At 35.7% G+C, this 13391-nt stretch overlaps 2 long non-coding RNA genes across 2 annotated transcripts; both read right to left on the reverse strand.

The window, feature by feature from the left end:
• Window positions 1–5846: 5846 nt before the first annotated feature.
• LOC309500257 lies at window positions 5847–8025 on the reverse strand. The gene is made up of 3 exons (XR_014206516.1): window positions 7727–8025; window positions 6057–6152; window positions 5847–5972 (listed from the first exon to the last, which is right to left on the reverse strand). It is a non-coding gene; the product is annotated as an uncharacterized lncRNA (long non-coding RNA).
• Window positions 6306–6803, reverse strand: LOC309500258. Its single transcript, XR_014206517.1, has 2 exons — window positions 6744–6803; window positions 6306–6492 (listed from the first exon to the last, which is right to left on the reverse strand). It is a non-coding gene; the product is annotated as an uncharacterized lncRNA (long non-coding RNA).
• Window positions 8026–13391: the final 5366 nt, after the last annotated feature.

Here is a 13391-nt window from a genome sequence, read left to right on the forward strand (position 1 = left end):
ACATTGTCTGATAGGATCATCTGTTATTAAATGTGCTTAACACACTTGTTACTGATAGTGCTTAATCAACTGTATGGAATGACAGAAAGTTGATCAAGTTTTTAATTATTTTTATATTTTTGGATGTTGCCATTGCTCTAAATACAAACCCTTCACCAAACACCAACACCCCTCTCCCTTAATCCCACCCTAAACCCCAATACCAACACCAAATTATCTAAAATCACCAAAAAGTGCAAAGATTTTACAAAAACAAAAAGACACAACAACAAAAAATAATAGCCTAAGTATCGAAAAATTAATTTTGCTTATTTAAATGTAATATATTGTTTAACTTTCAAAGTAGGCTACAGCACTCTCCTCACAAACACATCAACCAGACTGAGGCAACGACTCGTTAAATAAGATCTGGAGTTCGAGCCTTCTGACACCCAAAGCGAAACGCGCACGTGACTGGAGAGAAAGTGAGGCTTCGTTGTCATCGATCACGTGACTCTAGTAAACCGATACACACCCCGATACGGGGCTTCACTAGAAATTGTTTCGCTTGTGTGATACGCGCATCGAAGCTTCAGTGTCATATGTAACATCACTACAGCATGGACCAGCCTATCTCTAAGGTTTGAGCTTCTAGAAAAGACACAAAGAGGCAAATTTTGAAAAAGACCATTCAGTAGATAATCACTTTTAATTATATGCCAATGAGAATTAACAATGTTTCTAATTTCTCTGCTCAAAGGACTATGAGTCAGTTTTAGAATGCAGCGGTTCTCATTTTGTTTGGAGACCAAATTAGACGAATGTGTACCAGAGGCACGTACTTTGTTTAGTGCTGTATCAAGCCAACTGTTGGGATATCCCCTAGAGTTAAAGTCTCTGTATAGAAGTCTTGCTTTTACCTCAAAGTCATTTTTGTCAGAGCAGATACGGTGCAATCTGGTGAACTGACTGAAAGGCAGACCACGTTTCAGGGATGTTGGATGAGCACTTGTGGCATGAAGTAAGCTATTTTTCTCTGTGTCTTTCCTATATAAAGAAGAAACAATATGTCCATCAATAAGAGAAATACAGGTGTCTAAAAAGTTCACACTAGTGGCACTCGCTGTATAGGTGTACTTAATAGAAGATATTAAGCAATTCATGTATAAAACAAACAGTTCAAATTCAGATAATGAGCCATGAAAAATCACAAAACAGTCGTCAATGTATCTCTTGAACAATTTTATCTTCTCCAAAAAAGGATTGTTATTGAACACATACTGTTCTTCCAAAAATAGTTCAAAAAGTACAATAAATGTTCAAATTTAGATTTTTTTAAGAATTGTTGAAAGGTGCCTTTTTAATAATTGCAACACGTTCCCAAAGTCATGTGAAATAATCATGTTACATAATCGTGATTTCAATACTGACCAAAATAATTGTGATTATGATTTTTTCCATAATCGAGCAGCCCTAGTTTGTGCTCAAACCAAACTAGTTCCTAGTACATCCAATTTAGTTCGAGAAACAACAAAGTTTTTTCTGCTTGAACAGAAACGTACCTATTTTTTTATTATTTATCTTTATTGCCTCGACCTAAAAAAGAGATAAAGAAGAATATTCCAAATTACAAAACTATTTAATATACAGAAATATACAGATCAGGGGCTATTATGGCTAAAAGTAGCTCTTAACTTGCCGATTTAGGATAAACTCTTAAAAATAATGGGCATGTCAGTCCTAATTTTAGGACTTTTTCTAAGAGTATTCCAGAAAGCATTTTAGCTAAGAAGACACACAGTTAATTATCATACTGTATTTTCAGAAAGTTTTGGAATATTTATTCTCTCCCCAAATTTGTCACTAACAAAACACAATAATACATTTAATGAGAAGGCTTATGGGGGGGGGTGCTACCACAGAAACCGAAAATTCTCGGGCCAGCAGCATTTGTCCAAATTTCAATCTTAACCATTGTATTTCATCAGAAACGATCTGAAAACAGGGCTTTAAGTGTAAAATACCGAACTTGTCCTTTAAAAATTAACAAATTAAATTAAATATAATTTGGTTTTCATTATAATAACAATTATGACACAAGTAAAAATATAATACAAATGTAATATAGTGCACATATTTAGCAAAATATGTAGCAAATAATAGCAAAAAAAACAAATTCTAGTCAACTAACGTGTTGGTCATTAAATGGCTTTCCTGAGGTAAATGTAACTGTGACATAATTGTTCACCTGCAATTTTATTGACCTCTTTTCGTGGTTGAAAAACACTGATTGATCGATATTATGTATGAGCCATAAATACCTTTCGGTAAGCTGTACTGTATCTTTAAATAAAAAGTAACAGATGATTGGTTTGCTTGAACTGAGGCGCTACAGCGATCGGTCACGTCACATTTACAAGCGCCAAAACGGTATTTATTGTCTGAATTTCATAATAAAATGGACAGAACCTGATAGCTGAGGAGTCTTTTCATATCATAAGTCACCTGCTCTGTCTAGTCTGTCGGGTGTCAGTGTCCTCTTTGCTCCGTGATTTTTCTCTGCGTGAGAAAATGTATGTGTGGCGCGAGAGCGTGTGAAAAGTGTAAATTGCGTGAGTCTCGCGCTGAATGCGTAGAGTTGACAGCCCTGCTTTTAGAAGGGGGATAAATCCTTTATTTTACTGTCTATGGATAAATCTTCGGCAGCGTTCCTCCTTCCGCCGTGCTTCTTCTCCATGTGAGGATTGTTTACATTAGACTAGAGTGTGCACTGCGCCGAATGCACACAGTGCTTCATGTGGGGATTGTTTACATCAGTGCACGCACGTGTTTCGCGCAGCATATACGCAGTGTTTGTTTAAGAGGTTGATGGAAAATAAGCTAATGCGCGTTCTATAAATATAAATTCTGATCTATTATTTTTCACGGTATTTTGAAGTGCCCGCGATAACAATATCGTGCATATTCATTACCGCGATTTATCGCATTACCGAATACCGGCACATGTCTAATCACAACATGTTAATTGTGTTAGCATCTGCCCAGTGGCGAATTTTGCCACTGCAAGCACCACTTCACATTTTCTTCAGGAAATGTACATTCTAGTTCTTCTTATTCTTCTGACCCAAAATTTTCTGACACTAACTCCAAACTCGGGTCAGACTTTCAGACTGTTCTGACTTGAGTTGCTATATCTTTTCAGACTGATTTGACTTTCAGTTTTCTTAAAAATTAATATTAAAAGTCATAAAAATCCCATAGACTTACATTGCAGAGTGCTCAAATTGAGCCAAGACTACGGTGGCCCATTAGTGTACAAGCCAAAAACTCAAATCTAAACTCCCTGAAGCCCTAGACTCAATTAAACTACCATTCTATGTCTATCTATTAGGGGTGTAACGATTCATCAACTACATCGATGTATCGATTTATATTCCTACGATCCAACTGCATCGATCTGTGCTCGGCAAGTTGGGCGACATATATCGATCTAACATCGTTTTAAAAGGTAATGAATCGATTATATCAATACTAGGAAATACCGCATTGGATTTAAGCACGTTAGACTTTATATGGATGTTTTTTCTTTGCATTTTTAATGATAAAGGCGTTAAACGTTACTCGATTCAGTCTGCCTATCTGTGACGTTGTCGCCATGCGTGACGCGCCAGCAGCAGCGAGACAACAGTCAAGCAGCGCAAAGTCTCTCACCTCAGAAAAACGGACTTCCCTGTCCTCTCAGCCGCTATACTGCAGGAGCGCACACTCTTCAACTGCACGCGCAAATGCGGCGGAGCGCGCTGTATCCCTTCACTAAAGTGCAAAAGACATACGAGAATGCAACGTCGTAAATTAGTGAATTAAAGCTGCAGTCGGCAAGTCTGGCAGATTGAGTCGACTTAGCCAAAATTTTGAATGTTTACAACTCTCATGCCCCTCCCCCACTACCAGCGAGCACCCTCCCATCGAGGTCGTGCTCGTCAGTGCGTGTGCACCATGTTTTCTGTGAACGAGTCCGTCTCTTCAGCATCGATCAACACCATGGACTCGGAGGTAGGCTGCCCTGCCTAATCTATCCATAGATAGCAATAACCGAGGAATTGGAAGCTTGTTAGTAGATTTTCTCTCCGCCATCACGCGTCGTACAATCCAACACACCTGCGAACTTCACGCGTGTGCATGTGATATTAATGTGCGTGACTCAGCGCGAGGGGGAGTGGGATCTGTGGCGTGTGCACGACCTGTGATTGACAGTCAGATCTCACACCCCCCCAGCGCTGATTGGACCCGATGATCCGGGAGCGGTGGATTTTTGCAAAACAAATAACACGCTCCAGGTGGAGTTAGAAGCTCGGGTTTTTTTCTAAAACCACTTTATTTATGTTGTTCTGTCGGATTATAGTGTCGATTTCACTGAATATGATCAAAAAAATGTTGCAGACGGCAGCTTTAAGAAATAAAAGTAAAATACCAATAAATTACGTTATTGGTACGTCATGTGTGTTGCTATTTATCAGGAGCAGTTTCCATGTTTCTTTACCAGTTCTACTAGTATTGTGTATCACCATGGTGTATCACCAAACTGTTGTTTGTTTCCATAATAAAATGCCACTTACTGGTTATTTTGTATATTTTTATATGACTGTGGCTCATACCAAGATTGTATTAACAAAAACTAGTTTGGGAGTGCTATTTAATAGCTTAACCTTGAAGTGTGTTTATCAGTATTTGACATATTCTTACAAATTTAATTTTTTTTTGTATGTTAAGTAAAGGGGGACAGAACCTGTGTGTCAACAATTTTTGTGTAAACAAATGTATTATAATAGGCTTATATAATTCCTAAAAAGGTGGGTCGTGGCTTGATGACCATGGGGAAATGTGGGTCCCATGGCCAAACTATTCAAAACATCATTCAATGTTGTGATAATCGTAATTAATAATCACAATTACAATTTCAAGGGAATAATCGACAATTATCATTTTTGTCATAATCGTTCAGTCCTACTTATTAAAATAAAATGTGAATGCATTTGACATTAATTGTTGTTTACTTGTTTGTTTATATCGATAATTAATTGATACCTGATTCCCTTACAAGAATTTTTTTTAAAGTCACTGAATCGATTTCAGGTCAATGAATCGTTTCGGATCGTATCGTTCTAAATGAACCAATATCGTCCTTGAATCGTATCGACAACCATGAATCGCGAATCGAATCGAATCGTTGTTAAAACGAATCGTTACACCCCTACTATCTATCTATCTATCTATCTATCTATCTATCTATCTATCTATCTATCTTCAAACTTTTTCTATCTATCTATCTATCTATCTACAAACTATTTTATCTATCTATCTCTTTCTAACTAATCTATCTTTCTAACTAATCAATCTTTCTTTCTTTCTTTCTTTCTAACTAATCATCTTTCTTTTCTTTCTTTTTCTTTCTTTCTTTCTAACTAATCCATCTTTCTTTCTTTCTAATTAATCTATCTTTCTTTCTAACTGATATATCTTTCTTTCTTTCTATCTTTCTTTCTATCTAACTAACCCATCTTTCTTTCTTTCTAACTAATCTTTCTTTCTTTCTAACGTAACCCATCTTTCTTTCTTTCTTTCTAATTAATCTATCTTTTTCTGATATATCTTTCTTTCTTTCTAACTAATCCGTCTTTCTTTCTTTCTAATTAATCTATCTTTCTTTCTAACTGATATATCTTTTGTTCTTTCTTTCTAACTAATCTATCTTTCTTTCTTTCTAACTAACCCATCTTTCTTTCTTTCTAACTAACCCATCTTTCTATCTTTTTCTTTCTAACTAATCTATCTTTCTTTCTAACTAACCCATCTTTCTTTCTTTCTAACTAACCCATCTTTCTTTCTTTCTAACTAATCAGTCTTTCTTTCTTTCATTCTAACTAATCTATTTTTCTTTCTTTCTTTTTAACTAATCCATCTTTCTTTCTAACTAACTAATCCACCTTTCTTTTCTTTCTAACTAATATATCTTTCTTTCTTTCTAACTAACCCATCTTTCTATCTTTCTTTCTTTCTAACTAATCTATCTTTCTAACTAACCCATCTTTCTTTCATTCTAACTAATCTATTTTTCTTTCTTTCTTTTTAACTAATCCATCTTTCTTTCTAACTAACTAATCCACCTTTCTTTTCTTTCTTTCTAACTAATATATCTTTCTTTCTTTCCAACTAACCCATCTTTCTATCTTTCTTTCTAACTAACCCATCTTTCTATCTTTCTTTCTTTCTAACTAATCTATCGTTCCTTCTAACTAACCCATCTTTCTTTCTTTCTAACTAATCCATCCTTCTTTCTTTCTTTCTTTCTTTCTTTCTTTCTTTCTTTCTAACTAATCAGTCTTTCTTTCTTTCATTCTAACTAATCTATTTTTCTTTCTTTCTTTTTAACTAATCAATCTTTCTTTCTAACTAACTAATCCACCTTTCTTTCTTTCTAACTAATATATCTTTCTTTTTAACTAATCCATCTTTCTTTCTATCTAATCTATCTTTTTCTTTTTAACTAATCCATCTTTCTTTCTTTCTAACTAATCCATCTTTCTTTCTAACTAATCCATCTTTCTTTCTTACTAATCCACCATATTTCATTCATTCATTCATTCTTTCATTCTAACTAATCTATCTTTCTTTCTAAGTAATCCATCTTTCTTTCTTTCTAACTAATCTATCTTTCTTTCTTTCTAATTAATCTTTCTTTCTTTCTAACCTTTTTTCTTTCCAACCTTTCTTTCTAATTAATGAACTAATCTATCTTTCTTTCTTTTTAACTAATCTATCTTTCTTTCTTTCTAATTAATCTTTCTTTCTTTCTAACCTTTTTTCTTTCCAACCTTTCTTTCTAATTAATGAACTAATCTATCTTTCTTTCTTTTTAACTAATCCATCTTTCTTTCTTTCTAACTAATTCACCTTTCTTTCTTACCAATTATCAATCTTTCTTTCTTACTAATTTATCTTTCTTTCTAACTAATCAGTCTTTCTTTTTTTCATTCCAACTAATCTATTTTTTGTTCTTTCTTTTTAACTAATTTATCTTTCTAACTAATCTTTCTTTCTTTCTTTCTTTCTAGCCAATCTTTTGGGTTTCTTTCAAACTAATATTTCTTTCTAACTAATCTTTCTTTCTAACTAATCTTTCTAACTCATCTTTCTTTCTTTCTTACTAATTTATCTTTCTTTCTAACTAATCAGTCTTTCTTTTTTTCATTCCAACTAATCTATTTTTTGTTCTTTCTTTTTAACTAATTTATCTTTCTAACTAATCTTTCTTTCTTTCTTTCTTTCTAGCCAATCTTTTGGGTTTCTTTCAAACTAATATTTCTTTCTAACTAATCTTTCTTTCTAACTAATCTTTCTAACTCATCTTTCTTTCTTTCTGTCTTTCTTTCTAACTAACTTATCCATCTTTCTTTCTTTCTTTCTTTCTAATCATCTTTCTTTCTTACTAATCCATCTTTCTTTCTTTCATTCTAGCTAATCCACCGTTCATTCATTCTTTCATTCTAGCTAATCTATCTTTCTTTCTAACTAATCCATCTTTGTCTTTTAATTCTTTCTTTCTTTCTTTCTATCTTTTTTCTAACTAATCTTTATTTTTCTTTCTTTCTTTCTTTCTTTCTTTCTTTCTTTCTTTCTAACTAATCAATTTGTCTTTCTCTCTTACTAATCTATCTTTCTTTCTAACTAATCAGTCTTTCTTTCTAACTAATTAGTCTTTCTTTCATTCTAACTAATCTATTTTTCTTTCTTTCTTTTTAACTAATCCATCTTTCTTTCTAACTAACTAATCCACCATTTCTTTCTTTCTAACTAACTAATCCACCATTTCTTTCTTTCTAACTAACTAATCCACCATTTCTTTCTTTTTAACTAATCTTTCTTTCTTTCTTTCTTTCTAACTAATCTTTCTTTCTTTCATTCTTTCTTTCTAACTAATCTATCTTTCTTTATCTTTCTTTCTAACTAATCTTTCTTTCTTTCTTTCTAACTAATCTTTCTTTCTTTCTTTCTTTCTTTCTTTCTAACTAATCTTTCTTTCTAATATTTCTTTCTTTCTAACTAATCTTTCTTTCTTTTTCTTTCTAACTAATCTTTTTTCTTTCTTTCTAACTATTATTTCTTTCTAACTAATTTATCAATCAAAATTTAAACTACTTTCTGAAATGTTTTAGTGCATTTGATACAGTTTCAAATGTAAGTGAGAACTTTGATAAAATAAATTAGGGACTGAAACCCTATGAATAGCCTGTGAATAGCCAGTCGTTAGTAACTATAATGCAGACAAAAGATATGCATATTTAGATCCATAACCAGGCTGGAGAGGTGTGTGAATGTGTACTGGGGAGACTGAGACTGAATGGGGCTCGTTTGCACCACAAAACAATAGAGACAATAGACTGAATAGATGACTTAGATGATGACTAAACATCAGTAGCATTTTTAGAGTCTAATCAAAATAAAATCATTTGACATGATCTTGAAAAACATTTAACTAAATACAGAGTTTTAGACTTATCATTTTCAGATTTTAAATATAACATGGTCAGACATATGGCTTTAGCTGCAGTGCATTTCTAGATTGCTCCAGGGCCCACTTCAATTTTATTTTCATGAATATGTTTCATAAAAATACATTTCTAATAACTTTACAAAACTTTGAAGCTATTTAAAAAATATATTTTCATTATGACAATAATTAATTCTACATTTACAATAAACTACCAGGTGTCAGCTTTCAAATGAGATCATACTTGTGCTTTTAGTGCAAAGGGTTCATGAACTGTATGTGTTTCAGTTTGGGTATGTCATTTCTGGGGATTTTTCAAAAGTGGCGTTGCAGCTTAACAGGTTAAACTTAAAACTACTTAAAACTTCTAACTACTTTAAACTTCTAACTTCTTCAAACTCTCTGGTCTGGCTTTCTCGAGCCAACTTAAAGTTTGTCTCAACAAACTTTTTTTTTCTAGTTAACATTATAACTTTTGCTAAATATTTGCACAATATTCTAATTTTGAGTTTCACCTGTAGAAGAATTCTAACAGAAACAAAAAGAGACAGTGAAAAGACCAGAACAAGGGAACAAGAGCATCATATGAACTTATGATGTCATTAACTTGTGAACTCTTCACATGAACAGAAGCTTGACAACTTTAAATAACCTCTTTGGTTGATGAAGGGTTGTGCCATCTTTCATCACCAAACTGATCAAATATTCCCTGGCTCTCAACAAGAACTCTACTCTATTTACCTAACCCTAACTCCAATTCCAAGAACCCAGGGGACTTTTGAACCCTTTGGCACGTGGATTGCGGCTGTTCATTATGTCAAATAGCCTGTCAATAATCTAAAAGCAAATGTTTGCATTAAGAGAATTTGATTGATTTGAGCATTTGATTCATCACCATTTTTGCATAGTATTACCTCAATGAATTCAGCCGTTGCTTCACAGTGTTTAAACTGTGAATAGCCAAGGTCTCTCAATGTGCGCAGAGCTACAGTGACTGAGAAACTTAGTGTCTGTGCAGCCAAAGACACCTTCATCTTCTGGGAATCAAAATTCACGTGCTTGCCTGTTACCTTGTTGGCTGCATGCAGACCATCTTTGACTTGAACTTCATTTAGTTGAACAATGAATGTCCAGTTGATCTGTCCAGTGGTGCTGGTTATTGGACTGTAAGCCTGCAACATATTTCGAGCCAGCTTCAACATGTGGCAAGCATCCATCATAACAAACACCTTCTCGCCAGTCACTGGATGTGCGAAAAAGGTTTTTAAGGGCACAAGAGAGTTTGCCTTTAACTGGCACCCAAGTTGGGTGCACATGCTAATGTTAGAGGCGAGTCCATCCATTGTGACACACACCACTCTTATTCCACACTCATGCAGTTCCTCCAAGGCATGCACAATTAAGACCTTCTGTGTATTTGGTTACAGAGAGTTGGTCAGGTAGTAGGCAATTGGAGCCTTCCAATGGCCTTGAAGGCCAACCACCATAAAAACAAGAGCTTCGGTGGCAACATCAGTTTCATTCATACCATCCCCCATATCCACAAATCCAGACATTTTCTGTGTATGAGGATTGTACTGAACATGTTTTTTAATAGCCATGGCATCCAACATGAGAGTCACACATCCATATTTAGCTGGGTCTTCCTCTTGTCGTCTTTTCAACATGTCCAACATCATCATGTTGAGGCCAGGTTTGGAATCTACAGAACTCATCCACCTTTGTAAAATGAAAAGTAGTTAAAGGACAAGTTCGGTATTTTACACTTAAAGCCATAGACTGTAAAAAATATGGACAAAGCGTCTGTGACGTCACCCATTGACTTTCTGAAGAGCGGTTTTGAAGCCGTTTATGGGGGGTATGGGCGGCGCCATCTTTGAAAATCTTGGGAAATCCTAACCCCGCCCACCTTTTGGCCAATCCATATATGGGTAAAAGGGCGGGCTTTGTGTGAGACTGAGCCGGCCGGTGGACCCGCCTCTTCAGCCAAGCAGCCTCCGCTATCTGTAACCAACGTTACAAGATCGACTACATTCACTGCAAAGCTGCTGAAGAAGAGTACAACCATTTTTTTACAGTCTATGAGTACAACCCATCTGAATTTGCTGGTAAGTTGTAACGTGAAGTTCATGTATGTCTCTTAAAGGCATGTTCAGACACCTTATAGTTAAGTATCCTGCAAGGTACTATCCGGGTAAACTCATGTGAACAGTTAACAAGTTAGTTGAATATGCGGCGGCCATTTCATTGTAACGTTAACATTAATTTACGTTAAAATCAACTAGCTCGCTTTATTCCGTCAATGTTTTGCTAAATCTTAGTATTGTATTAGGTGTACATCATTTATTTATTTTATTTTTTTAACATAATATAACATCTATATTGCGCTAGAGTGGTCAGTGGCTGTCTAGCAGCTACTTAAATATCAGCATGACATTGGAAATTGCAGCCATTTTATGATCCGACATGAAGGTTAGTTAAAGCCAGTTGAAGAGTCCAATGTTGGTATACTTTGTCACTAAAGACCCATTTCAAATAGCACTGTCGCTCGAGTGGTCAGTGGCAGTCTAACTTTAATTAAAGAGCCGGCAGTATCTTGATATACTTGGTCACCATTTCCAATTGTTTAATGTTAATATTCATTTTGTTTTTCTGCAGTTTTCGTTATGGATGCCATTAACGTAAGAGGTACGTATATACAAGGGATGTTTTGTTATGGATTATGCAATGAGTAAAACTAAATAAAATTTTAGAGTAATGGTTTGCACAATATGTATTTTTACTGTTAAAATCACAATCGTGACTACTGGTGATTACAAGTGTTGTTAGTTGGCACTATTGTGTTGTATTGCATTACATTGTAGGTTACACAGGTATGACTGTAATGAAATGTTTACCTTTCTATTTTGGCAGTTCCCACTGTGTGGATCATGGGGGACAGCTATGTTCGCCGTGGAGAGGAGGTCCCTGGGCTCTAACCTGGGGCTAGATGCCCAGGTGAAGTGGTTTGGCTGAGGTGGACTGAAGTGGCGTGGCATCCTCCCCTTTTTTCCCAGTCCCTGCGAGGAAGAACAGTCCCGGAGGTCCTGCTCATCCACTGCGGCGGGAACGATCTGGGGAAGATGAAGAGCGTGGATCTCGCCACAGAGATGAAGCAGGACCTGTGTGATCTCCATCGGCGGCACCCACAGATGACCATCATCATATCTGCAATCACCCAGCGTCGTCGATGGGGATCCACAGACCCAAAGAAGATCGACCGGTCCCGGGTATGGGTGAACAGTGTGATGGCCAGCTTTGTGTTGGGTCTCAAGGGGGGGATCGTACGCCATCCACACATAGTGTTTGACAACCCTGCGTTGTTTCTTAGAGACCAGGTTCATCTGTCTACTAGGGGCAATGAATATTTTTTAAATAGCATCTCTGAATGTCTGAAAGACTTAATCCAGTAGGGGTGGTTCTGGATTAATCTTTTAGACATGCCTTTTACAGCTGAAATGGCCAGGCTTTTGAATACTAAATGTGGTGTGGTGTACCTTTTATCTAGTTTAAATTCATATAACATTGCTGGCCATAACACTTTTTAACATAATTACTGTTCTTCCTCTACCTTTTTTGTTTGCCCCATTCCCTATTTAAAAAAAAAATAAATAAAAAAAAAACCTCATTCACCAATTCAATTCAATTTTATTTATTTTATTTGCCCACCACTCCCCGTTCCACAAGAAAAGCCCTTCATCCACCCTGGCCATTCCATCCCAGGGGTCTCCTCTCCATTCCACAGCGAATGTAGCTGCCCCCCACCTTCCCACCTTTTTATTAATTAATTTATTTTATCTCCCCAGAACAACTCGGGGTTAAATTCCTTGCTCAAGGGCTACCACGAATGAACTGAACGGTCTCCTCAAACCCCTGGAACGTTATTGCAATACTGCAGGGTATGTCATACATGTTGTCCATTATATATGATGGCATCGAGTGGTCTACTCACACCACTCTCTGTTAAAGACCCTGGGCTAAGCCTCTATCAGAAAGACTTGTGCCCCCAGCACCCCATCCACACAGTGCCTGACAACCCTGCGTTGTTTCTGAGAGACCAGGTTCAAACTTTATGGAGTTTACCCAGTTCCACTATGTACTGCCATTTTCTTTGCCCACCTGCTGTCTGTCTACTATCATCTGTCTACTGGGGTAATTCATATTTTTTTAAATAACATTGCTGAGTGTCTGAATGGCACTGATCTTGCACTTAAATGTTTATGGAACCTTTCTGTGAACTGTAAATAACAAATGATGATGATATTGAACCCATTGACACTGTACATGTCACTTTTTTTGTCTGTAATTGATGGACTGTTTCACTTATGTCAAACCAATGTCTGTTCTTTAAGGATCAGAAACAAACCTGCATTTGATGGCACTGAACTTGCACTTTAAAATGTTTATGGAACTTTTCTAACAAATGATGATATTGAACCCATTGACACTGTACATGTTACTTTTTTGTCTAGGACTGATGGACTGTTACACCCTTCCCTTTACTTATGCCAAACCAATGTCTGTTCATTTACAAACTTACTGTTGATGGCACTGAACTTGAAAATGAAAACACTTACAAATGTTTATGGAACTTTTCGATCAACTGTGACCTACATTTAACTATCAAACCAGTTTTGTCTATGCTGTCAAACATTTACAATTAAATTGCAGTAGGAGCAAAAACAATCAGTAGGTTGAATTGAAGACCTAGATGCGGAAGTAAATTTACATTTATGTCTTGAGCATTACAGGTAAATAACACAAAATGTTGTAAGCTAGTAAATAGTCAGTATTGCAGAATGGCACTGATCTTTATGGAGTTTAC

The sequence above is a fragment of the Leuciscus leuciscus genome (genome assembly GCF_965113295.1).
Source record: "Leuciscus leuciscus genome assembly, chromosome: 6".
Taxonomy (NCBI): domain Eukaryota; kingdom Metazoa; phylum Chordata; class Actinopteri; order Cypriniformes; family Leuciscidae; genus Leuciscus; species Leuciscus leuciscus.